We start from the raw sequence: 27,440 nt of genomic DNA, 5'->3' as shown, positions 1-27,440 counted from the left end.
ATTCATAGCATCACTGGTTGTAATGCAATATATAAATAGCCTAATGCTATATATAAATAACCTAATTTATCTATTTTATTGCAATATATAAATAACCTAAAAGCCTATCAACAAGAGAAATGGGCAAATAAATTGTGGCATATTCACACAATGGAATACTATATCACAGTGAAAATGAATAAAATACCATAGGCAATGATATATAGAAATCAAAACAAAATATTGAATTAAAACTATATGTACTGGGATACCTTTTTTTTTTTTGAGACAGGGTCTCACTCTGTCACCCAGGCTGGAGTGCAGTGGTATGATCATGGCTAACTGCAGCCTTGACCTCCCTGGGCTCAGATGATCCTCCCGCCTCAGCCTCCCCAGTAGCTGGGACTACAGGCATGTGCCACCACGCCTGGCTAATATTTGTATTTTTTTGTGGAAACAGGGTTCTGCCGTGTTGCCAAGGCTGTTCTCGAACTCTTGGGCTCAAGTGATCCACCTGTCTTGGCCTCCCAAAGTGCTGAGATTACAGGTGTGAGCTACTGTACCATTTTTATAATGTTAATAATCAAGCACAACTAGGCAAAACTCATCAATACATTGTGTGTGTATGTGTATCTATACATAAATACATATACATATGTATAGACACACAATTTTATAAAACATGACAAGGGAGTAATACAAAACTCAGGATAGTGGTTACTTCAGGGGAGGAGGCAGGGAGATGGAATCAAGAGAAGCACAGGATTTCATCATCTTTAGTCCTTCAGCTGGTTGTTGGTTTCACAGGTGTTTACTATTATGCCTCATAATTTATATATATTACACATATTTTGAATGTATCAAGTATTCTGCACACACATATCCACAAAATTTAGCCTATTTTTGTCAGCACTGACGTAGGTCCCAAGACCTCATGCCTCAGAATAGGGTTTCTCAACCTCAGCACCACTGACATTTTTAATTCTTTGTCATGGAGGGGAGGGACTTCCCAGTGAATTATTGGATGTTTAGTAGACAGTGTATTATTGCATATTTAGACTCTATTCACTAGATGCTAGTACTGTTAGAGTAGGTAGTTAGGCAGGCATGAGCAGGGCAGGAGACGGTGTCCCGTCCAAGGAATGTCGGGCGGCCATCAGATGGTCAGGCAGTTGGTAAATTATTTCTCTAAAATGATAATTGGTCGCAGCCAGCGCCAGGAAAAGGTAGTTTCCCAAAAGACAGAAAACACCTAAAACTGGTGATCAGCAGCTTCCCGATTAGATATCTGGAGTTGGGCCAGTGGCCTCGAGCATGTGCACTAAGAGACAAAATGGCGGAGCTTAACTGGTATATGATGACCCTTCTCTACCAACAATGAACTGGTAAGGGAAAAAAATGCCTCAGATGAGCATGTGCACAAGTTCGGTAAACACACAGTGCATGTGGCCCCTCCCAAGTGTTAGCAAGCCACTGCGCATGCGCACAGCCCACTGCAAAGGAAGAATCAGGGGAGAACGGAGGCAACCGCCCGGAAGCATCACAACTTATAAAACCCCAAGTCAAAGATCAAATCATACACCTGAATCTCTCAAGTACCCGGCTTGGCCCTCTTCCAAGTGTACTTTACTTCGTTTCATTCCTGCTCTAAAACTTGGCTCTGTCTCTCCCTATGCCTTATGCCCTTCTTTCAAATCCTTTTTTCTGAGGAGGCAAGAATTGAGTTGCTGCAGATCCGCTAACAATACCACCCCCCCTCCCAGATGTGACAACTAAAAAAGTCTCCAGACATTCGCAAACATCTCCAGGGCAGCAAACTCCACTCACGGGTTGAGAATATTGCCTTAGGGGATTTCCCTTATTTTCTTCCAAATTCATTCAATTATTTAAAATGGTGTTGTGGTATAAGAAATATATTTAGTCTTTGTCCCTGGTTCCTGTCACAGACTTCCTAAAACCCTGGGAATTTCCTGAAGGAGAGGAGTGTCTTTTGTTATTTATCACGAGTCTCTTTCATAACCTCTGGGTTTATGCTAATAGGGTGATTTAGGGTAGATCCTCTAGGTAGCCTCAGTATGGTGTCAGTAGGGAAGGAGGGGGCTGGATATTAATTAGCTCTATAAAAACTCTTGAACAATCAGATTTGATGAGCTTCCGGGTTGCTAAACATATGGAGGCACTGGGAGGTTGGCATGCCCAGAGAGGGTATGGAAGTTCTGTACCACCACTCCTCATATCTTGCCCTATGCATCTCTTCCATCCCAGTGTTCCTGAGTTGTGTTCGTATAATAAACTGGTAAATGTAAGTAAAGTGTTTTCCTGAATTCTGTGAGCCATTCCAGCAAACTATCTAACCTGAAGAGGGAATCACAGGAACCCCCCAATTATTATAACCAGTTGGTCAGAAGCATAGGGACTTGCGATCGGTGTCTCAAACAGGGCTGTGTTATGGGACTTGAACCCTTAACCTGTGGAATTTGACACTATCTCTACATATAGTGTGCAATTTACCAGGCGCGGTGGCTCACACTAGTAATCCCAGCACTTTGGGAGGCTGAGGCAGGTGGATCACCTGAGGTCAGGAGTTCAGGACCAGCCTGGACAACATGGTGAAACCCTGTCTCTACTAAAAATACAACAATTAGCCAGGTGTGGTGGCGGGCGCCTGTAATCCCAGCTACTTGGCAGGCTGAGGCACGAGAATCGCTTGAATCTGGGAGATGAAGTTTGCGGTGAACCGAGATTGCGCCACTGCACTCCAGCCTGGGTGACAGAGTGAGACTCTGTCTCAAAAAAAAAAAAAAAAAAAGAATTCAGTTGAATTACAGGACACCCAGTTGGAAATTGCCTGTTGGAGAATTGTTTGTCTGTGGGGAAAAACCCCCACACATCTGGTCACAGAAGTGGCCTGTGTTTTATGAAAGTGTAGAGAATATGAGTGTGTTTTCTTCAGCTGTTTTTTTTTTTTAAATTTATGTACCATTTAAAGATTTTTAAATTTCTAAATTGAAGACCATTATTCTAAGTGAAATAACTCAGGAGTGGAAATCCAAACATCCTATGTTCTTACTCATAAGTGGGAGCTAAGCTATGAGGATGCAAAAGCATAAGAATGATACAATGGACTTTGGGGACTCGGGGGGTAAAGTGTGGAATGGGGGTGAGGGATAAAAGACTACACATTGGGTTCAGTGTACACTGCTCGGATAATGGGTGCCTCAAAATCTCACAAATCACCACTAAAGAACTTATTCATGTACAAAAATAAATAAATAAGAAAAAAGATTTTAAAATTTTTAAAATAAACTTTATTTTTTATAGCAATTTTAGATTTATGGAAACATTGTGATAGTACAGAGCATTCTTCCACGCCCAGTACCCAATTTTTGCTATTAACATCTTAACATTAGTAGAGTACATTTGTTAATAAACCAATACTGATATGTCATTGAGAAGAGTGGAAATATTTTAATAAAAATCATTAATTGTTACAAAATTTCCGGGGAAGATGGTAGTCTAGGAAAATAAAAAATGAACCAGAACCAGAAAAGAAATTTCTCTTCTTTTCTTAATATGTTGTTGTTAATTCTCTCTCACACTCTGTCTCTCTCTCTCTTTTGGCATAAACAACAAACATTATCTCACACTGTCTTTAGGTCAGAAGTTCAGAAATAGCTCAGAGTCTCTGATGAGGTTGCACTCAAATAATTCTTCTTTCCTTGTTTTTCTTTTTTCCTGAGACGAAGTCTCACTCTGTTGCCCAGGCTGGAGTGCAGTGGCACAATCTTAGCTCACTGCAACCTCCGCCTCCTTGGTTCAAGTGATTCTCCTGCCCCTGCCTCCCGAGTAGCTGGGATTACAGGCACCCGCCACCACGCCCAGCTAATTTTTGTATTTTTAGTACCATGTTGGCCAGCCTGGTCTAGAACTCCTGACCTCAAGTGATCTACCTGCCTCAGCCTCCCAAAGTGCTGGGATTACAGGCATGAGCCACCGTGCCTGGCCCAAGTAATTCTTAATTTATTGTTATTAATTAAAGTCCATACTTTATTAAGATTGGATTCATTTTTACCTAGTATTATATTTATGTTCCAGGATCCCCTCCAAGATACCATATTACATTAAGCTATCATGTCCTCTTGGCTGTGACAATTTCTCACTTTCCTCGTTTGTGATGACCTTCACAGTTTTAAGGCGTACTGCTCAAGTATTTTATGGAATGTCCTTCAAGTGGAACTTGTTTTTCTCATGATTAGACCAGGGTTATATGTTTTTGGGAGAAAGACTACAGAGATAAAGTGCCATTGATGTCATATCAAGGGTCCTATTGTTAACATGACTCATGATGGTTAATGTTGACCTTGATCATCTGACTGAGGTAGTCTGTCAATTTTCTTCACTCTAAAGTTATCTTTCCTTGCCTTTCCATATTGTACTCTTTGGAAAGAAGTCATTATGCACAGCCCACACTTAAGGAATGGGGAGCTATGCTCTACTTCCTTGAGTAAGCAGTGTTTACATAAATTATTTAGAATTCTTCTGTACAGATGATTGGTCATTCTCCCTCATTTACTTATATGTTCAATCATTTAATTATATCAGTATGGACTCATGAATATTTTATTTTATACTTTGATTATAATTCAACATCATTTCATTTTGTTGCCCAAATTGTTCCAGCTTTGGCCATTGGGAGCTCTTACAGTTGACCTATGTGCTCCTTTGACATACCCCTCATCAATGTGGGGGTTTTTTGGTTTTGTTTTTTGAGCACTTTCTTACTTTATGGCACAACAAGATGCTCCAGGCTCATCATGTACATTTACTACCTCAGTCCTAGAATCAGCCATTTGTCAAGGAACTCTAGTTCCTTTTTTTTTTTTTTTTTTTCCCAAGACAGAGTCTCACTCTGTTATCCCACAGCCTCAACCTCCAAGGCTCAAGTGATCCTCTTGTCTCAGCCTCCTGAGTAGCTGGGACTACAGGCAGCTGCCACCACTCCCAGCTAGTTTTTAAATATTTTTTTGTAGAGAAAGGGTCTCACCATGTTGCCCAGGCTGGTCTCCAACTCCTGGGCTCAAGCAATACTCCCACCTTGACTTCCCAAAGTGCTGAGATCACAGATGTGCCACTGTACCCTGCCTGGTTCCTTTTATTAAAGTACAGTATTTGAAAGTAAAATCTAGGTATTAGGAGTTCTCATTGTTACTGGAATTAAGGTTTTACAGTCTTTTAAATTTTTTTTTAGTTTGAGAGTGTCAGGAGGTCTGGCCTGTCATAGGATTTTAATCTTCTAGTGCTTATTTACTCTGCTCAGTTTACTTTGGTCAACGGTTGCAGGTCTGCCTTGCAGGTCACTGTTAACCCTTCAGCCTCCCTTCACTTCCCAATTTTCAGTCATGGGTCAGCAAACTGAGTCCTGAAAATAAATAAAAATGCAAGACACATCTTCTCTTCTTCAGTCCTACCTTCCTTAACGTCTGAAAATGAACCCCAGGGTGTATTTCTTAATTTTTCCGTGGTGCACCTAGGTCCCAGTTCTTATTTCTTCACATTTCAAATTGCTTCTGGGCCTTCAGGAACATCTCGTTTACTCATTAAAAATGGCACGGAGTGACTATTTGGAGGAAATGCTTGTCAAATCTCACTGCTTTCCTTGATTTGGGTACAAATTGAAGTTATTCTTCATAGTCTGTAATGGGTCATGTCAGTTGCATAGTTTGACTATAGTTGAAATTTCTTTTTTGGTTCTGGTTCATTTTTTTGTGTATTTTCCTAGACTGCCATCTTCCTTTGAAGTTAAGTACCAATTAATGACTTTCTTTTTTTTCTTTTTTTTTTTGAGACAGAGTCTTGCGCTCTTTCCCAGGCTGGAGTGCAGTGGTGTGATCTTGGCTCACTGCAATGTCCACCTCCCGGGTTCAAGCGATTCTCCTGCTTCAGCCTCCTGAGTAGCTGGGATTACAGGTGCCTGCCACCACGCCTGGTTAATTTTTGTATTTTTAGTGGAGACAGGGTTTCACCATGTTGGCCAGGCTGGTCTCAAACTCCTGACCTCGAGTGATCCACCCACCTTGGCTTCCCAAAGTGCTGGGACTACAGGCGTGAGCCACTGCGCCCAGCTGATGGCTTTCATTAAAATATTTTCACTCTTCTCAAATAGCCATGGATTCTCTCCTTTCACCAGCCTGTAACATGATTCTCCCCTAACTTACCTAGTCCAAACCAGTTCACTAGCTTGTGAGTTACCCTAATCTTTTCAAAGAAGTGAAGGTGAAAGAGACAGCTGTGAGTAAGGTAGCAGAGAAAAAGGGACAACTCTCTTTCTTTTCCTTTTTTTTGTAGTTTTTGTAGAGGCGGGGTTTCACCATGTTGGCCAGGCTTGTCTCAAACTCGTGACCTCAGGTGATCCACCCACCTCGGCCTCCCAAAGTGCTGGGATTACAGGCGTGAGCCACCGCGCCTGGCCTCTTTTCCTTTTTTTCCCCTCTTTTCCACTTAACCTGTTATGTATAACTCTTGCTCCCTGACCTGAAGTTAGCCTTCTGTGCTAATAGAGTTGATTTACTTTTCCTGTCTTGACATTCTATTTGTCTACAGATATTTGAAGTAAATAAATATAATATAGATGCTCTTTGGGAGGCTGAGGCGGGCGGATCACCCGAGGTCAGGAGTTGGAGACCAGCCTGGCCAACATGGTGAAACCCCATCTCTGCCAAAAATACAAAAAAATTAGCCAGGCGTGGTGGCTGGCGCCTGTAATCCCAGCTAATCGGGAGGCTGAGGCAGGAGAATCACTTGAACCCAGGAGGTAGAGGTTTTAGTGAGCCAAGATCACGCCACTGCACTCCAGCCTGGGTGACAGAACAAGACTCTGTCATTAAAAAAAAATATATATATATATAGATGCTTATAATATTGTAATTGCTATTATAATGGACAAAATAGTTCCTTTTCGGGTATCTGAGACCACATCACTAATAGGAACCATACATTTTATTTTACAACTACAACAAAGCCTTCATTTTGGCCACAAATTCAAACCTCTCCTCTAAATCTTTTGACATATCTGTTCAACAAGGAGCCAGATAGATTGGTTAGGGTATATCTGTTTTATGTTTCCTGATTTGTCTTTAGTGGAAATAATAGCCCTGTGCAAAAAGCAAACCACAGCCTACAAGGTCAGTGGTAAAGCTCTTGGGTTACCAAACAACTGGGTGAAGCTGTTGTTCTCCCGTATCAATATGGTTCTGAAAAATATTTCACTGCACATGATCCCACAGGGCACTGGCAAATGTTCAGCCTTGAACAGGCAAACAAGCAAAAGGTCAGTAGCAGAAAAACAAAACAAAACAACAAAATACAGTCTGGAAAGCTGCTCTGTGAAGAATATGTTATTTATGTAACTGGAAAAGCAAACCTCCTCTCCACACCACCCCCCTGGGGGTGGAGGATTACTTGTATCAGAGGATAATAAGTCCTCATATTGCCTCTGTTCTGGAGCAGTGGGAGTATGAGACCTTAATCAAGAATTTAATTTAGTAGAGGGTAGTAGGAGGATGACACCTACAAAAATTTAATTTGGCACAGAATAAATACATGGGGTATTTCCAAAGCTTGATCTTGGTGTAGCAAAGCAGTGACAAGAAAGAGAGATGGATAGCTCAATTTGGGGGCCTGATTTTTAAGCTAATTTCAAACATCTTTTTATTTTTTTTTAAATGCTTGGTTAGGCACAATCTGAAAACTAGAAGATAAAAAAGAGCTGACATTGTTCTGCAAAATAAAATGCTATCTTGATAGTGAGCAGGGGTAAAGTTACATTGATTATAGGAGTCAAATGTTTCTCTTACTCAGCGTGGAAAACGTACATGTACTCACAGTGTAATACCGTTTCTCAGAATTAATGCCTGTCTTTGGGAGATGTGGGTGTGTTTAACATAATAGTTATTTACTGGGCACCAGGAGGAATTAGGTGGAAATATCTCCAAGGGAACTGAACTTGGACTACCCACACCGTGGATTTTCTTGCTAGAGCCATATTTTAAATCAAATGAATAATTCAGACCTGAGAAAATGCTTGGCTTGGGAAAAGAGGATGGATCCTGGTATGAGACCGACCCCTGTGAGTGGGGCCTGGAATCTACTGAAAGGAGGAGGGAGATATTAAAGGAAATGTTGAAGAAGGAAATTTGAACAGCATCAATGCTCTGAGAAAGAAATGCAGATGTGAAGACAAGGGGGCAATAGTAGGGATCCGGGTGTGCTCAAGGCCTTTGAGATGGTTTATATTCTTGTGATAATTTTATCTTCAGACTGAGTATCATTTAAGAGTTAGGTCCAGCTGCATACAACAGAAAACTCAGTAACAAGATAAACTAGATACAAATGTATTTCTCATGCGAAGGAAGTTCAGAAGTAGTGGTTTCAGGGCTGATATGACACTCCATTTCAAGTTCATCAAAGACCAGTCTTCTTTTGGTTCCATTACATAAGCATATGGCTTTCATCATTCTTAAGATTACAAAATGGCTAAGAACTCTTTTTCTTTTTCTTTTTTTTTGTAGGGGGTGGGTGTCGGGGAGTTGCCCAAGCTGGAGTGCAGTGGCGTGATCACAGCTCACTGCAGGCTTGACCTCCTGGGTTCAAGCAATCCTCAGCCTCCTGAGTAGTTGTGATTACAGGCATGCGCCACCGCGCCTGGCTAATTTTTGTATTTTTTTGTAGAGACAGGGTTTCGCGTTGGCCAGGCAGTCTCAAACTCCTGGACTCAAGCCATCTATCCGGCTTGGGCTCACAAAGTGCTGGGAATACAGGCATGAGCCACCACACCCCACCTGGAAATAAAAGTTTCTTTCTTTTCTCTTCTTTTCTTTTCTTTTCTTTCTTTCTCTCTCTTTCTCTTTCTCCTTCGTTCCTTCTTTCTTTCTCTTTCTTTTCTTTCCTTCCTTCTTTCCTTCTTCTTTTCCTTCTTCCTTTCTTCCTCCCTCCCTTTCTCTCTCTCTCTTAGATGGATTCTCCTGCCTCAGCCTCCCAAGTAGCTGGGATTACAGGCGCACACCACCACACCAAGCTAATTTTTTGTATTTTTAGTAGAAACAGGATTTCACCATGTCGACCAGGCCAGTCTAGAACTCCTAACCTCAGGTGATCCACCCGCCTCGGCGTCCCAAAGTACTGAGATTACAGGTGTGAGCCACAGCTCCGGACTGGAAACTCTTTAAAGCAGCTTTCCCAGAAGTCCTTCCCAGCATCTTCCACATACGTCTCATAAGCCGTAATTTGGTCATGTGGCCATCCTTGGCTGTAAAAGTGGCTGGGAGGTGCAGTGTTTTTGCTGGTTATATTGTCACCTCTAAAAATAATGTTGGTAAGAAGTAGTGGGTAAGCCACTAGCAGTCTGTGTGACATAGCAGTTGTCATATAGTTAAGATTTTTTTCTCTTATGTAATAATTCCACAACTCTTTGGTGAAGAGTTGTGTGGGGCTGGTGTGGTACATAAAGCAACAGAGCAAAAAAATAAAAATAAAAAATGGTGAAATACAGCTTGATCCATGTACTCACTTCACTGCTTGTGCTCATATAAGGAAGCAATTGTCTACTGAGGGAATTGTTTTCTAGAATTCCAGGTATCTAGCTCCAAGTTGAGGAAAACCCACAGTGTACTTTGGAGCAGTGGGATTGTCAAGAGACATAAGGGAAAGACTCAAGAGGCTTTTGAGACAACTGCGCGCACACACACACACACACACACACACACACACACACACACTTTGGCCCCAACCATTTCATTTCAGAGTAGGTGTATATTCATTTCCCTCTTTTTTTTTTTTTTTTTTTGAGACGGAGTTTCACTCTTGTTGCCCAGGCTGGAGTGCAATGGCGTGATCTCAACTCACTGCAACCTCCACCTCCCAGGTTCAAGCGATTCTCCTGCCTCAGCCTCCTGAGTAACTGGGATTATAGGCACCCGCCACCACACCCGGCTAATTTTTTTGTATTTTTAGTAGAGACGGGGTTTCACCATGTTGTTCAGGCTGGTCTCTAACTCCTAATCTCAGGTGATCCGCCCACCTCAGCCTCCCAAAGTGTTGAGATTACAGGCATGAGCCACCGCACCCGGCCTCCCTCTACCTTTTAATACTTCATACTAAGACGTGGAAATTCTCTTGCATAACCCAGCAGAGTTGTCAAATCAGGAAATTCATTACTGATACAATACTTTAAGCTCTACTGCATATTCCAATTTGTTAATTTCCAGTAGTGTTCTTTTTGTGTTGTTGTTGTTGTTGTTGTTTTGTTTGTTTTTTCTGAGCAGGGTCTTGCTGTGTCATCCAGGCTGGTGTGCAGTGGTGAAATCACAGCTCACTGCAGCCTCGACCTTCCCGGGCTCAGTTGATCCTCTTACCTCAGCCTCCTGAATAGCTGAGACTACGCGCAGGCAGCCATGCTTACTAATTTTTGTATTTTTTATAGAGACAGGGTTTTATCATGTTGCCCAGGACGGTCTTAAACTCCTGGGTTCAAGCAATCTGCTAGACTCAGCTTCCCAAAGTGTTGGGATTACAGGTGTGAACCACCGCACCCAGCCTGCCAATAGTGTTCTTTATAGCAATCTTTTTTTTCTATACAGGAACCAGTTCCGGTTGCGTTGAATTGTCATTTCTTCTTTAATCTATTGCAGCTTCTTAGACTTTCTTTCTATTTTTTTATGACATCGACATTTTTGACTTCTTATTCACCTTGGAGAAGGTGTAAACAACTGGAGCAATTTTGCCTCCAGAGGATATTTGGCAATTTCCGGAGACATTTTTGGTTGACAAAACTGGAAGAGTTGGAGATAGATGGGGTGATGGTTGCACAACAATGTAAATGTACTTAATGCCATTGAACTGTACACTTCAATATAGTTAAAATGGTAAATTTTATGTTAGGTATGTTTTACAAAAATAAACAAAAAAATTTGGCCAGGCGCGGTGGCTCATGCCTGTAATCCCAGCATTTTAGAAGGCCGAGGCAGGTGGATCATCTGAGGCCGGGAGTTCAAGACCAGGCTGGCCAACGTGATGATACCCTGTCTCTACTAAAAAAAATAAAAAATTAGCTGGGCGTGGTGGCAGGTGCCTTTAATCCCAACTACCCAGGAGGCTGAGGCAGGAGAATTGCTTGAACGCGGGAGGCAGAGGTTGCAGTAAGCAGAGACCGTGCCACTGTCCTCTAACCTGGGAGACAGTGAGACTCTGTCTCAAAAAAACAAAAACAAACTGGAAGGAGGGTGCCACTGATGCTACTGGCATGTAGTGGGTACAGACCAAGAATGCTGCTAAACATACTCTAATGCACATGACAGCCTCCCACAAAAAATGATTATCCAACCCAAAATGTCAATAGTGCCACGGCTGAGAAATCCTGGTATGAATTATTAGCATAACCTTGCTAAAGGGTATTAAGTGTGTATATCCTCTGAGCAAACAGTCCCAGTTCTAGAAATGTATTCTATGGAGATATGACTAGTGAGCAATGATGTATACACAAAGGCTTTTTATGGCAAATACCATTCATAATAAAGACAAATTTTAAAACCACTTAAATGTCTATCATAACAGCCAGGAAAGTTGGCATGAACCTGCAGTCCCACCTACTCACTTGAGGCCAAGAGTTCAAGTCCAGCCTGAACATCATAGCAAGACCTCATCTCCAAAAAAAAATGTCAATCACAAATGAGAATGGTAAAATCAATTTGAAGTATATTCATAAAAAGGAAAATGATGCATCTTCTTTTTGGGGGGCACTGGAGCAGGGACAGAGTCTTGCTCTGTTACCCAGGCTGCAGTACAGTGGCACAATCACTATAGCCTCGACCTCCTGGGCTCAAGCAATCCTCCCACCTCAATCTCCTGAGTAGATGGGACCACAGGCATGTGCCACTATGCCTAGCTAAAATTTTTATAATTTTTTGTAGAGACAGTCTCCCAATATTGCCCAGGCTGGTCTCAAACGCCAGGACTCAGGGAATCTCCCATCTTAGCCTCTCAAAGTGCTGGGATTACAGGTGTGCGACACTGCACCTGACCGCATCTACTTTTAAGAAAAGCTTTAGGCTGGGTGCGGTGGCTCATGCCTTAATCCCAGCACTTTGGGAGGCCGAGGTGAGCGGATCACCTGAGGTCAGGAGTTTGAGACCAGCCTGGCCAACGTGGTGAAACCCCATCTTTACTAAAAAATAGAAAAAAAAAATTAGCCGGGTATGATGGCGGGCACCTGCAGTCCCAGATACTTGGGAGGCTGAGGCAGAGAATAGCTTGACCCCAGGAGGCAGAGGTTGCAGTGAGCTGAGATCGCGCCACTGCACTCCAGCCTGAGCGACAGAGCAAGACTCTGTCTCAAAAAGAAAAAAAAGTTTTAGATGTAAACGTGGAAAGATGTTTATAATATACTAGGTAAGCCAAAGACAGATTTCAGGCTGGGCACGGTGGCTCACACCTGTAATCCCAGCACTTTGGGAGGCCTAGGCAGGTGGATCACCTGAGGTCGGGAGTTCAAGACGAGCCTGGCCAACATGTTGAAACCCCGTCTCTACAAAAATTCAAAAATTAGCTGGGCATGGTGGCAGGTGCCTGTAATCCCAGCTACTCTAGAGGCTGAGGCAGAAGAATCACTTGAACCCGGGAGGCGGAGGTTGCCATGAGCCGAGATCGTGCCATTGCACTCAAGCCTGGGTGACAGGGCGAGACTCCATCTCAAAAAATAAAAACAAAACACCAAAAAAAAAAACAAGTTTCAAAACAATACAATATACATAATCTCACCATGCTTAAAAACTATAAAAATTAATGTAAAGATTTCAAAGTCTTAGACACATGCCAAATGTTAACATGATTATCTCTGAAGGGTAGTATTAAAGAGGAACTTTCAGTTTCTCTAGCTTGTTGGAATCATGAATCAGAAATATATAGACATTAAAATACAATAATCAGGTTAATATCCAACAGTTACTAATTAAATAATGACTGGCAATAATTCATGGAGCAAGAAAAGGCACAGCTCGGAGTTCTACGCAGAAGGCTTGGTACATTATCAGAAGCAACTGCCACCCCTAAAACCCAAAGGAATTTTTTTTTCCAAGACAGGGTCTTGCTCTGTTGCCCAGGCTGGAGTGCAGTGATGCACTTACAGCTCACTGGAGCCTAAAACTCTTGGGCTCAAGCAGTGCTCCCACCTCAGCCTTCTAAGGAGCTGGGACTACAAGCATGCACCACCACACCTGGCTTAATTTAAAAAATTTTTTTTGTAGAATCAGGGTGTCACTGTTGCCCAGGCTGGTCTCATACTCCTGGGCTCAAGTGATCCTCCCACCTTGGCTTCCTAAAGTGTTAGGATTACAGGCATGAGGTACAGTTTCTGGCTCACAAGGATTTCTCAGGTGATTCTGAGACAGGGTGAGCTGTCTTGTGGGTGAAGGAAATGGAAATTTTCAAGAGATGTGGGACTCTCTCAAAGCCATTGAAATCATCTGCTCTGAGTCACATTATATTGTTGTTGGCCTCTGACCATCAATTTGTAACATTATTTTTCACTGGAGAAGCCTAAAACATCTTAAAAGTCAAATGGAAAAATTTCAATGGCAAGTTATAATACGACTAACAGTAGGTTACGATCCATTAATGAGTCATCAAACTTATTTAGTAGGTTAGAATCAACCTTTTTTTTTTAACAAGACAGACAAGATTCAAATAAAATAGAATAAAAACTTTGTACTGGGTCTGAATAAATAATTTATTTCCTTTTGTGGGTTGTGGTCAAGAAATTGGAAGGTTACTAAATTATACACTTTAAAAAATGGATTATTATGCAAGCTCAGGGTTAGGAGAGTCCTTATTTGATAACTTAAGCTTAAAGTTGTTGTCAGTGTCATATCCTTTAATATTTCAATTTAATTAGGCATTTTCAATCTCCTATATACTTGAAAATTACTTTTTAACATTGGGGAATTAAACTTCATAGACTTTATTTATTTATTTTTTATTTTTTTGAGACAGAGTCTCACTCTGTTGCCCAGGCTGGAGTGCAGTGGTGAGATCTTGGCTTACTGCAACCTCTGCCTCCTGGGTTCAAATGATTCTCGTGCCTCAGCCTCCCAAGTAGCTGGGATTACAGGCCTCCACGACCGTACCTGGCTAATTTTTTTGTATTTTTAGTAGATTCGGGGTTTCACCACATTGGTCAGGCTGGTCTTGAACTCCTGACCTCAGGTGATCTGCCCATCTCGGCCTCCCAAAGTGCTGGGATTACAGGTGTGAGCCACAGCACCCAGCCTAAACTTCATAGACTTTAGAAGCCACAAAACAAGGGAAGATAACTTTGTCCATTTTATGGTAATTTTAAAAGCGTTAATAATATAAAATGGATTGGAGTATCATATCCTGTTTTAATGATTCAAAGCATTATTTTCATTAAGACATTTAAATTTCTACCTTCTCTTATTTTCCTTGAGAGCTATAGAAAACTTTATGTTATTTTTGCCTTAACCCAAGTCAATTATAATATTATATCACAATATTGTTAATAAATTAACATTTTGTGGCATTATACAATTTTGAATTTTAAAATAACAGTGCCACCTGGTGGTGACTCTAAACATGTTTTTTATTTCTCTTCGGTATACATACCTAAAAGTGGAATTGCTCTTTTGACTGTGGACATTCGGGAACTAGCAAGTGTGTTTAACCTGAGAGACTGCCAAACTGTTTTTCAAAGCTACTGAACCATTTTACACTTCCACCAGTAACGTATGAGGGTTCCAATTTCTCCACATCCCATCCGACACTTGTTACTTTCCTTTTTTTTATTATAGTCATCCTAGTGGGTGTACAGTGGAATCTCATTGTGGTTTTGATTTGCATTTCCCTAAGTAATGCTATTGAGCATCTTTTTATGTGCTTGTTGCCATTAGTATATCTTCTTTAGAAAATTATCTATTTGGGGACAGGCATTGTGGCTCACACCTGTAATCCCAGCACTTTGGGAGGCTGAGGCAGGAGGATTGCTTGAGTTCAGGAGTTTGAGACCAGCCTAAGCAACATGGCATGACCCTGTCTCTACAAAAAGTATGAGTCTGTAGTCTCAGCTACTCAGGAGGCTGAGAGGGGAGGATAACTGAGAGGGGGAGGTTGAGGCTGCAGTGAGCCATGGTTGCACCTGAGCAACAAAGTAAGACCCTGTCTAGCAAAAGGAAAAGAAAAAATATCTATTCAAATCGTTGCCCATTTTTTAGTTGGGTTGTTCATTTTTCTGTAGCTGTTGTAAGAATTCTGTGTATATATTGGATACTGGAGCCTTATCAGGTATATGATTTATAAGTATTTTTTCTCATTCTCTAGGTTGTCTTTTCACTTTCTTGATAGTGTCCTGGGATGCACAAATTAATTAGTTTAATTCTTATGAAGTTCAATGTATCTTCTTTTTTTTCCCTTCTGTGGCTTGTGCTTTTGGTGTCATATTTAAGAATCCATTGCCAAATCCAAGGTCATGAAGATTTACCCTTATGTTTTCTTTCAAGAGCTTTATAATTTTAGCTCCTACATTTAAGGTCTTTGATCCATTTGGGGTTGATTTTTAGAGCCATCTCTTACTCACCATCATGGCCACCATCAGACCCCTCATGAAGCCCAAGATCATCAAAAAGAGGAGCAAGAAGTTCATTCACCACCAGTCAGAACAATATGTCAAAATTAAGTGTAACCGGTGGAAACCCAGAGACAACTGCGTTCATAGAAGATTCAAGGGCCAGATCTTGATGCCCAACATTGGTTATAGAGGAGCAATGAAAACACAAAGCACATGCTGCCCAGCAGCTTCTGGAAGTTTCTGGTACGCATTGTCAAGGACTTGGAAGGGCTGCTGACATGCAGAAAATCTTACTGTCCTGAGATAGCTCACAATGTTTCCTCTGGAACTGCAAAGCCATCATGGAAAGGGCAGCCCAGCTGGCCATCAGAGTCACCAGTCGCAATGCCAGGCAGCACAGCAAAGAAAGGGAATAGACAGATCATGTGCATGTTTTGTGTTGAAATAAAACCATAAAAACTGTGAAAAATTAATTTTCATATAATTTTTGAGATGGAGTCAGGGGTGGGTCCAAACTCATTCTTTTATGAATAAGAATATCTAGTTAATACGAATATCTGGGGCTGGGCTTGGTAGCACATGCTTGTGATCTCAGAACTTTGGGAATCTGAGGAGGGCAGATCTCTAGAGCCCAGGAGTTCAAGCCCAGCCTGGGCAACATGGTGAGACCCGTCTCTACAAAAAATACCAGCCTGTAGTCCCAGTTACTTGGGAGGCTGAAGTGGGCTGATTACATGAGCCCAGGAGGTTGAGGCTGCAGTGAGCCAAGATCCACACACCAATGCACCTCAGCCTGGGCTACAGAGCAAAACTGTCACACACACACTCACACACACACACACACACACACACACACACACAAAGGCTATTCTTGACCTATTAAATAGTCTTGGTATGCTTGTTGAAAATCAATAGACCATAAGTGTATCGGTTTATTTATTCTATTAATTGATCTATATGTCTATCCCTATGCCAATACCACATGGTTTTTGCTTTTGTTTTGTAATTATTAGACTTGATTTTTTAGAAGAGTGCTAGATTCACAGAAAAATTGAGCAAAAAGTACTGAGAGTTTCCACATACTCCCTCCTCCACCATTAACAGCCCCAGTTGGTATAGTAAATTTGATATAATCAATAAACCAACACCGACATATCATTATCAACCAAAATCCATAGGGTTCACTCTGTGTTGTACCTTCTGTGAATTTTGACAAATATATAATGACATATCTATAACATTATGGTATCATACAGAATAGTTTTACTGCCCTAAAAATCTTCTGATCTCTGCCTATTGATCCCTCCCTCCTCACTAACTACTGGCAAACACTGATCCTTTTTACTGTCTCCATAGTTTTGCCTCTTCAGAATGTCATATATTTGGAATCATACAGTGTGTACCCTTTCCAGACTGGCTTCTTTCGCTTAGTAATATGCATTTAACTTTCCTCCATGTCACTGTGGCTTGCTAGGTCAGTTCTTTTTTTTTTTTTCTTTTTTTTTTTGAGACAGGGTTTCACAGTAGCAAGATCTTTAAAAACAGGCAATAAAAGTTTAATTTGATAAGAGAATTTCAAGAAGACAAAAAAAAAAAAACCCCTAGTTATTTGCAAAGCAAAAGAAAAGCAAAAGAGCATACTAACCTCTTATAAGTATTTTGGTAAAGAAAAGTACCAGGGGGCCAGGCACCGTGGCTCATGCCTGTAATCCCAGCACTTTGGGAAACCGAGGTGTGTGGATCATTTGAGCCAGGAGTTCAAGACCAGCTTGGGCAACACAGCAAGACCCTGTCTTTACAAAAACTATAAGCCTGTAGAACCAGCTACTCGTGAGGCTGAGGTGGAAGGATAGCTTGAGCCTAGGCGTCTAAGGCTGCAGTGAGCTATGATCACGCCACTGTACTCTAGCCTGTGCAACAGGGCAAGACCCTGTCTCTATTTTTTAAAAATTAAGAAATTTAAAAAAGAAATATTGTGAGAATTAGGAAAATATGACAGAGACACAAAGTGAGGACACACTATTGGAAAAATGGCACCAATTGACTTGCTTGACACAGGGTTGACAGAAATATTCAATTTGTAAAAAATGCATTATCTGTGAAGTACAATAAAGTGAAGCTCCATAAAACAAGGCATACTTATATACATTACCACTAACTAAGTCACTATGTTGTATATTAGATTTCCAGAACTTACTGACCCTATCTAACAGTTTCAGTACCGTGTAATCTACATATCTCCATTCCTCCACCCCCACCACAACCCAGCCTCTGGCAGCCACCCTTCTATTTGCTGCTTCTATGTGTTCAACATTTTTAGATTCCACACATAAGTGAGATCATGCCTTTCTCTGGCTGGCTTATATCACTTAGCATAATGTCTTCCACGTTCATCCATGTTATCACAAATGACAGGATTTCCTTCTTCTTTAAGGCTTAATAGTATTTCATTGTATATGTCTATCTATCTGTCTATCTATGTATCTATATATGTATGTATCTATCTATACATATGTCACGTTTTCTTTATCCATTCATCCATTGATGGACACTGATATGGTTTGGCTCTGTGATCCCAGGCAAATCTCATCTTGTAGCTCCCATAATTCCCATGTGTTGTGGGAGGGACCCAGTGGGAGATAATTGAATCATGGGGGTGGGTCCTTCCCTTGCTGTTCTCATGAGAGTGAATAAGTCTCATGAGATCTGATGGTTTTAAAAATGGGAGTTTCCTTGCACACGCTCTTTCGCTTTGTCTGCTGCCATCCATGTAAGATGTCACTTGCTCCGTCTTGCCTTCCTTCATGACTGTGAGGCTTCCCCAGCCAGGTGGAACTGTAAGTCCATTAAACCCCTTTCTTTTGTAAACTGTCCAGTCTTGGGTATGTTTTTATCAGCAGCGTGAAAATGGACTAATACAGTAAATTAGTACCAGTGGAGTGGGGTGCTGCTGAAAAGATACCCAAAAATGTGGAAGTGACTTTGGAACCGGTAATAGACAGAGGTTGGAACAGTTTGGAGGGCTCAGAAGAAGACAGGAAAACGTGGAGAAGTTTGGAACTCCCTAGAGACTTGTTGAATAGTTTTGATCAAAATGCTGATAATGATATGGATAATGAAATCCAGGCTGAGGTGGTCTCAGATGGAGATGAGAAACTTGTTGAGAACTGGAGCAAAAGTGACTTGGGTGCTGTTACAGGCATTCCATTTTATAAGGGAAGCAGAGTTCTGAAAATTTGCAGCGTGACAATGCGATAGAAAAGAAAATCCCATTTTCTGAGGAGAAATTCAAGCCAGCTGCAGAAATTTGCATAAGTGGCTGGGCACAGTGGCCTGTAATCCCAGCACTTTGGGAGGCCAAGGTGGGTGGATCATGAGGTCAGGAGTTCGAAACCAGCCTGGCCAACATGGTGAAACCCAGTCTCTACTAAAAATATAAAAATTAGCTGGGTGTGGGGGTGCATGCCTGTAGTCCCAGCTACTCAGGAGGCTAAGGCACAATAATTGCTTGAACCCAGGAGGTGGAGATTGCAGTGAGCCAAGACACACCACTGCACTCCAGCCTGGGCAATAGAGTAAGACTCTGTCTCGAAAAAAAAAAAATTGCATAAGTAATGAGGAGCTGAATGGTAATTCCCAAGAGAATGGGGGAAATGTTGCCAGGGCACGTCAGAGGTCTTCATGGCAGCCCCTCCCATCACAGACCTGGAGGCTTAGGAGGAAAAAATGGTTTCATGAACTGGGTCCAGTGTTCCCAAGCTGTGTGCAGCCTAGGGACTTGGCACCCTGCTTTCCAGCCACTCCAGCCATGTCTGAAAGGGGCCAATATAGAGCTTGGGTCATGGCTTCAGAGGGTTCAAACCCCAATCCTCGGAAGCTTCCACGTGGTGGTGAGCCTGCAAATTCACAGAAGATTTGGGGTTTCTGAACCTCCACCTAGATTTCCAAAGATGTGTAGAAATGCCTGGATGCCCAGGCAGAAGTTTGCTGCAGGGGTGGGCCCTCATGGAGAACCGCTGCTAGGATAGTGCGGAAGGGAAAGGTAGAATCAGAGCCTCCACACAGAGTCCTTAGTGGGGCACCACCTAGTGGAGCTGTGAGAAGAGGGCTACCGTCTTCCAGGCCCCAGAATGATAGATCCACTGACAGCTTTCACCATTCACCTGGAAAAGCTGCAGACACTCAATCCTAGACTGTGAAAGCAGCCAGGAGGGGGGCTATACCCTGTAAAGCCACAGGGGTGGAGCTGCCCAAGACTGTGGGAACTCACTTCTTGCATCAGCAAGGCCTGGATGTGAGACATGGAGTCAAAGGTGATCATTTTGGAGCTTTAAGATTTGACTGCCCTGCTTTCTTTGTGGTTACCATAAGCCTAACATAAAATATCTTATCACAGTCTATTTTAAGTTGACACTAGCTTAACTTTCATCACAAGAACTTTGCATTTTAACTTTTCTTCCCACATTTTATGTTATTGATATTACAATTTATATGTTGTCTATCCATGACCAAATTATTATAGCTATATTTTAATACATAAAAAACCATTAGACTACAGTTAAAAGTGATTTATGTACCCCCATTACTATATTATTCTGAATTTGACTATTTTTACCCTTACAGTGAATGTTATACTTGCGTATGTTTTCATTTTGTTAGCTATTATTCTTTTGTTTCAACACAAAGAACTCCCTTTAGCATTTCTTGTAAGGCAGATGTAGTGGTGATGAACTCCCACAGGTTTTTTTGTTTGTGTTTTGGGTTTTTTTGTTTTGTTTTGTTTTGTTTTTTGGCTAGGTTCTTATCTCCTTTATTTCTGAAGGACAGCATTACTGACCTTCAGAACAGTATAGTATTGTTAGTTGGCAGGTATAGTATTCTTAGTCAGGTATAGTATTGTTAGTTGGCAAGTTTTTTCATCTTTCAACATTTTGAATATATTCCCATGGTTTCCTGGCCTGCAAGGTTTCTACTGAGAAATGCACCGATAATCTTATGATGGTTCCCTTGTATGTAATGAGTTCCTTTTCTCTTGCTGCTTTTAAAATTCTTTCTATCTTTGACTTTTGATGATTTGATTATAATGGGCCTCAGTGAAGATCTCTTTATATTTAATCTATTTGGGATTCTTTGGGTTTCATGGATTTGGATGTTCATTTCCCTTCCCAATTTTGGGAGTCTTCTGTCATTATTTCTTTAAATAAGTTTTCTGCCCCCTTCTCTTTCACTGTTCCTTCTGGAACTCCCATAATGTATATATTAGTTTGTTTGATGATATCCCATGATTCCTGTAGGCTTTCTTCAGTTTTTTTTTCTTTTTGTTCTTTTCATTGTTGTTGTTGAGATGAAGTCTCACTCTGTCACCCAGGCTGGAGTGCAGTGGCACAATCTTGGTTCACTGCAAACTCTGCCTCCTGGATTCAAGCAATCCTCCCGCCTCAGCCTCTCTAGTAGCTGGGACTACAGGCATGCACCACCATGCCTGGCTAATTTTTGTATTTGTATTTTTTATTTTTTGAGACAGAGCATCATTCTGTTGCCCAGGCTGGAGTACAATGGTGCAACCTCGGCTCACTGCAACCTTTGTCTCCCAGGTTTAAGCGATTCTTGTGCCTCGGCCTCCTGAGTAGCTGGGATTACAGGTGTGCACCACCACACCCAGCTAATTTTTGTATTTTTAGTAGAGACAGGGTTTCGCCATGTTGGCCAGGTTGGTCTCGAACTCCTGACCTCAAGTTATCCACCCACCTTGGCCTCCCAAAGTGCTGGGATTACAGGTGTGAGCCACTGTGCCCAGCCCAGGTACCTTATCTTCAGGGAGCACACTGCGAAAGGAATTCTTTATCAAATCTTGGCTTTTTTTTTTTTAAGGTGATAAATGATTCCCTCACAATATTACAATATATCTCCCTTGAGAAAAGTTGGATTGGTTATTTTCATTCCCATACACATGGGCCTTCCCATTATAATTTCATAAGGGGACAATTGATGTTTTCCCAAAGGGATGGATTGGAGTGTATGCAGCACTAGTGGGAGTGCTTTGGGCTAGGGGTGGTGAAATGCCTCTGTGAACTTAGCCAATTTGCATAAGTAGCGAGGAGCCAAATGTCAATTATCAAGACAACGGGGGAAAATGTCTCCAGGGCATGTCAGAGGTCTTCACGGCAGCCCCTCTCATCACAAGCTGGGAGACCTAGGAGAAAGAAATGGTTTCATGGACCAGGGCCAGGGCCTTGCTGCTTGGTGCCCTGTGCCCCAGCCATGGCTAAAAGGGGCCAATGTACAGCTCAGGCCATTGCTTCAGAGGGTCCAATCCCCAAGCCTTGATGGCTTACACGAGGTCTTGTGCCTGCAGATGCAAAGAAGTCAGGAATTAAGGATTGGGAACCTCCATCTAGATTTCACAGGATGTATAGAAACACCTGGATGTCCAAGCAGAGGTGTGCTGCAGGGGCAGAGCCCTCATGGAGAACCTCTGCTAGGGCAGTGTGGAAGGGAAATTTGGGGTGGAAACCCCTACACAGAGTCCCCACTGGGACACTGCTTAGTGGAGCTGTGAGAAGAGGGCCACCGTCCTCCAGGCCCTAGAATGACAGACCCACTGACAGCTTGCACCGTGTACCTGGAAAAGTCACAGACACTCAACATCAGCCTGTGAAAGCAGCTGGGAGGGAGTCTGTACCCTGCAAAGCCATGGAGGTGGAGCTGCCCAAGACCATGAGAACTCACCACTTGCATCACTGTGACCTGGATGTGAGACACGGAGTAGTCAAAGGAGATTATTTTGCAGCTTTAAGATTTGACTATCCCACTGGATTTTGGACTTGCATGGGGCCTTTAGCTCCTTGATTTTGGCCAATTTCTCCCATTTGGAATGGGTGTATTTACTGAATGCCTGTACTCACATTGTATCTAGGAAGTAACTAACTTGCTTTTGATTTTACAGGTTCATAGTTGGAAGAGGCTTGCCTTGTCTCAGATGAGACTTTGGACTATGAACTTTTGAATTAATGCTGAAATGAGTTAAGACTCTGGGGGACTGTTGGGAAGGCATGATTGTGTTTTGAAATGTGAGGACAGGAGATTTGGGAGAGGCCAGGGACAAAATGATATGGTTTGGCTGCGTCCCCACCCAAATCTCATCTCGAATTGTAGCTCCCATAATACCCACGTGTTATGGTATTATGGGAGGGACCCAGTGAAGGTAACTGAATCATAGGGGCCAGTTTTCCCATGCTTTTCTCATGAGAGTGAATAAATCTCATGAGATCTGATTTTATAAAAGGCAGTTCCCCTGCACACACTCTCTTGCCTGCCACCATGTAAGACATGATTTTGCTCCTCCTTTGCCTTCTGCCATGATTGAGAGGCCTCCCTAGCCATGTGGAACTGTGAGCTTATTAAACCTCTTTTTCTTTACAAATGATCCAGTCTCAGGTATTTCTTAATAGCAGTATGAAAATGGACTAATACAATGTTTCTGCAAGGGAACAAATGCTGGAAAATCCTTTTCCACCATCTTGCTGATGTCACTGCTCCCACTTTTGATTACTGTAACCTTATAGTAAGTTTTAAAATATGGAAGTGTGGGCCAGGTGCAATGGCTCATGCCTGTAATCCCAGCACTTTGGGAGGCTGAGGCAGGTGGATTACTTGACCTCAGGAGTTCAAGACCAGCCTGGACAACATGGCAAAACCCTATCTCCACCAGAAATACAAAAAAATAGTGGTGTGGTCATGCATGCCTGTGGTCCTAGCTACTCAGGAGGCTGAGATGGGAGGATCACTTGAGCCCAGGAGGTGGAGGTTGCAGTGAACCGAGATTGCGCTACTGCATTCCAGACTGGATGACAGAGTGAGACCCCGTTTCAATTAAAAAAAAAATCTGGAAGTATGAGTCCTCCAATTTTGTTGTTCTTTTTCAAATTGTCTTAGCTATTGGGGATCTCTCACAAGTCCACATTAATTTGAGGATTGGCTTTTCCATTTCTATGAATAAAGCTATTATAATTTTGATAGGGATTGTATTGAATTTGTAGATTGCTTTGAGGAGTATTGTAATTTGACAATTTTAAGTCTTTCAACCCATGAACTGGAATGCCTTGCCATTTATTTAGGTCTTCTTTAGTTTCTTTCAGCAACGTTTTGTAGTTTTTGTATAAATCCTGCATTTTTTGGCTAAATTTATTCCATGTATTTTATTCATTTTGATGTTCTTATAAATGAAATTTATTAATTTCCTTTTTGGATTATTTATTACTAGTGTATATAAATAAGGTTGCATTTTTAATATTCTGCCTCCTACAACCTTAGTAAATTCATTTATTAGCTCTAGTAGTTTTTTTTTTTTTGTGGATTCCTTAGGTTTTTCTAGATATAAGATCATGTCATCTGCAAGTAAAGATAGTTTTACTCCTTCATTTCCAGTCTGGGTGCTTTTTTTTTTTTTTCTTATCTAATTGTTCTGGCTATTGCCCCCAGTACAATGTTGAATATAAGTGCCCAAAGTAGACATCTTTGTCTTACATCTTTGTCTTACTCACCTGTTTTGGGTATAGCACCTGAAATAATCATTTCCTAAAGACTGCAGTTCTCCCCAACCTCTGTGGTTAATGCCCAACTACTTATTGTCCAGATTTCAACATGTTTCTTACTGCTAGACTCCTTGCTGCCTCATTCTACATCCTTGACCTACTACTTGCTGTCTTGTTTTCTCAATACTGGATTGCTCCTACTAATTGCACTTGGATTTTTCACGTGAACCCCTAATTCATCTGTTTCAACTCAACTATGAAACTGCTAGAAGAGGTTGGTGGACATTCCACATGAAAAGATATAAAATTATCACCTTGGAGAATGCAAAATAAACTTATTAGAGCACTCTCCTCCACACATTGCTCAAGAGCTTTGGTGTATTTCTCAATTCATAGATGGGTTCTGCTTCCAAAATCCAAGGAGAATGAGAACTGGAGAAGTTTTTAGTAGATTTTTTTTTTTTTTTTTTTTTTACCAGATCCCACTGGTGCTCAAGGTAGTCATAAAAGTTACACCTTTATTTCTTAGTTCACAATTCATTCATTTTTGTTTTTTGAGACAGCATCTCACTCTGTCACCTAGGCTAGAGTGCAGTGGCATGATCATGGCCCACTGCAGCCTCAACCACCCAAGCATAAGGGATCCTCTTGCCTCAGCCTCCCAAGTAGCTGGGATCACAGGCATGCAACACCACATCTGGCTAATGGCTTTTTGTTTTATTTTTTGTAGAGATGGTGTCATGTTCTGTTGCTTGACCTGGTTTATTCTTCATTGCTTAGCTATTGTTCTCCAAAGCACAACTGTAAAAAGGGGGCTTGGTCTTGAAGAGTTTTCTGCATCAGCCATGTTCTGTTAAAAATTTTTCTTCCATAAATTTTTTTTTTCTTTTCAGAGACAAGGTCTTATTCTGTCACCAAGGCTGGAGTATAATGGTGCAATCATAACTCACTTCAGCCCCCTCAAGCTCCTGGGCTCAAGTGATCCTCCCTCCTCAGCCCTCCTGAGTAGCTGGAACTACAGGCACATGTCACCATGTCCAGCTAATTAAAAAAATTTTTTTTGTAGAGACAGGGTCTCACTATGTTGCCCAGGCTGGTTTTGAACTCCTGGCTTCAAGCAATTCTCCTGCCTTGGCCTCCTAAAGTGCTGGGATTACAGGCATGAGCAACCGCGCCTGGTTTTCCATAAATTTTTTTATTTAAAAAAACGAGGTGGAATTCACATATGAAGTTAGCAATATTAAAGTGAAATTTTCATTGACATTTAGTATAATTACTACGTTGTGTGACTACTACCTCTATCTAGTCCCAAAACATTTTCATCACCCCAAAAGGAAACTCCATACCAATTAAGCAGTTACTCTCTATTGCCCCCTTCCCTTGGCCTCTGGCAGCCACCAATCTGCTTTCTATCTCTACAGATTTACCTATTATGGACATTATTTATAGAAATGGAATCATAAAATAGGTGACCTTTTGTGTCTGCCTTCTTTCACTTAGCACAACGTTTTTGAGGTTCATTCATATTTTAGCATGTATCAGTACTTCATTCCTTTTTATAGCTGAATCATATTCTATTGAATGCATATACCATATTGTGTTTATCCGTTCATTAGTTGATAGACATTTGTTTCCACCTTTTGGCTATTATGAATAATGCTGCCGTGAACATATATGTACTTCCTTGAATTCATAGGCTTTCTTTTTTTTTTTTTTTTTTTTGAGATGAAGTTTCACTCTTGTTGCCCAGGCTGGAATGCAATGGCGCGATCTCAGCTCACTGCAGCCTCTCCCAGGTTCAAGCAATTCTCCTGCCTCAGCCTTCCAAGTAGCTGGGACTACAGGTGCCCGCCACCATGCCTGGCTAATTTTTTTTTGTATTTTTAGTAGAGACAGGGTTTCACCGTGTTAGCCAGGATGGTCTCGATCTCCTGACCTTGTGATCTGCCCATCTCAGCCTCCCAAAGTGCTGGGATTACAGGCATGAGCCACCAGGCCCAGCCTACATGAGTTTATTAAGTATTAACTCACATGATCACAAGGTCCCACAATAAGCCATGTACAAGCTGAGGAACAAGGAGAGCCAGTCTGAGCCCCAAAACCGAAAAACTTGGAGTCTGATGTTCAATGGCAGGATGCATCCAGCTTGGGAGAAAGATGTAGGCTAGGAGGCTAGGCCATTCTAACCTTTTCACATTTTTTCTGCCTGCTTTGTATTCACTGGCAGCTGATTAGATGGTGCCCACCCAGATTAAGGGTGGGCCCGCCTTCCCTAGCCCACTGACTCAAATTTTAATCTCCTTTGGCAACACTGTCACAGACACACCGAGGGTCAATACTTTGCATCCTTCAATCCAATCAAGTGGACACTCAGTATTAACCATCACAAGTCCACCCCTTGTCAACTTGAACCCATACACATCTCCTGAGAACATACGTAATCTTCAAATAAAGACAATAAGATCAGAATTCCGCCTAACATAATACAACTATCCTTCCCCAATCCAAATGCTGTTACATAAAGTTAACAAGACTTAAATGCTGACATGAAGTCAATAAATTTTATGTCACATGATAAAGGAAAAAGGAAATAAAATGAAGATATTTTCTTAGTACAAGTGTATACCTACACAAACATGTTTTTAACAAAAGAAGGAAATACTCATGACAATTACAGTCCTTGTTTCTGCAACTGGTCACGTGGTCATAGCTGGTATTGATGACTATCTTCTTCTGCTACCCATTCTGTATTCCCTTTGCCTTCATCAAGCAGCTCAGCAGGTCGTGGTTTTTTTTTCCTGGTGGGGTGACCCAAACTTTCATTTCTGAAGGGTCTGGGCCATTTATAGTCCTGCTTGGATTGGGCTGCTGTAGTTTCCCATCAACCTTAACCACAGGGTATGGTAATACTGAGATGCCCTAATGGATCTCCTGCGAATACTGTGGAGTAGTAGACTGATTTCATCTTGATAATCCGGGTCAATCACACCAGCCAACACTAACTCCCTTCTTAGCCCATTGACTTAAAGGTAGGAGGAGCACAAAATGTCCAGGTGGCAATCTTAACTTCCCATTTAATGGAATCATTGTTGTGTCTCCTGGTGGCAGCATTCCTCCCTCTGGAACTAAGACCTCTAGGCCATCAGAACGTAATGTCACAGGAACAGGAAGCAAATATTTGCTAGCGGATCATTAGGCGTTATGGTAAGTAGTGCCACTTCCACTTCTACCCCTTGATTCCTGGACCCATGAATCCTGGCTATGGGAGAAACAGTACCATATATTGAACACTGATTCAG

General features: G+C 41.7%; 1 protein-coding gene and 1 pseudogene across 2 annotated transcripts in view; one reads left to right on the top strand and one right to left on the bottom strand.

Annotated features, from left to right (window-relative positions):
* The window catches only part of PTBP3 (polypyrimidine tract binding protein 3), a 159,722-nt gene that overhangs the window by 127,598 nt on the left and 4,684 nt on the right, over positions 1-27,440 (bottom strand). The gene's annotated exons all lie outside the window — the stretch shown is intronic.
* On the top strand, positions 14,673-16,023 carry LOC100984513 (large ribosomal subunit protein eL32-like; annotated as a pseudogene).

Source organism: Pan paniscus, chromosome 11 (genome assembly GCF_029289425.2).
Source record: "Pan paniscus chromosome 11, NHGRI_mPanPan1-v2.0_pri, whole genome shotgun sequence".
NCBI lineage: Eukaryota > Metazoa > Chordata > Mammalia > Primates > Hominidae > Pan > Pan paniscus.
This window is presented reverse-complemented; position numbering and strand designations above follow the sequence as displayed.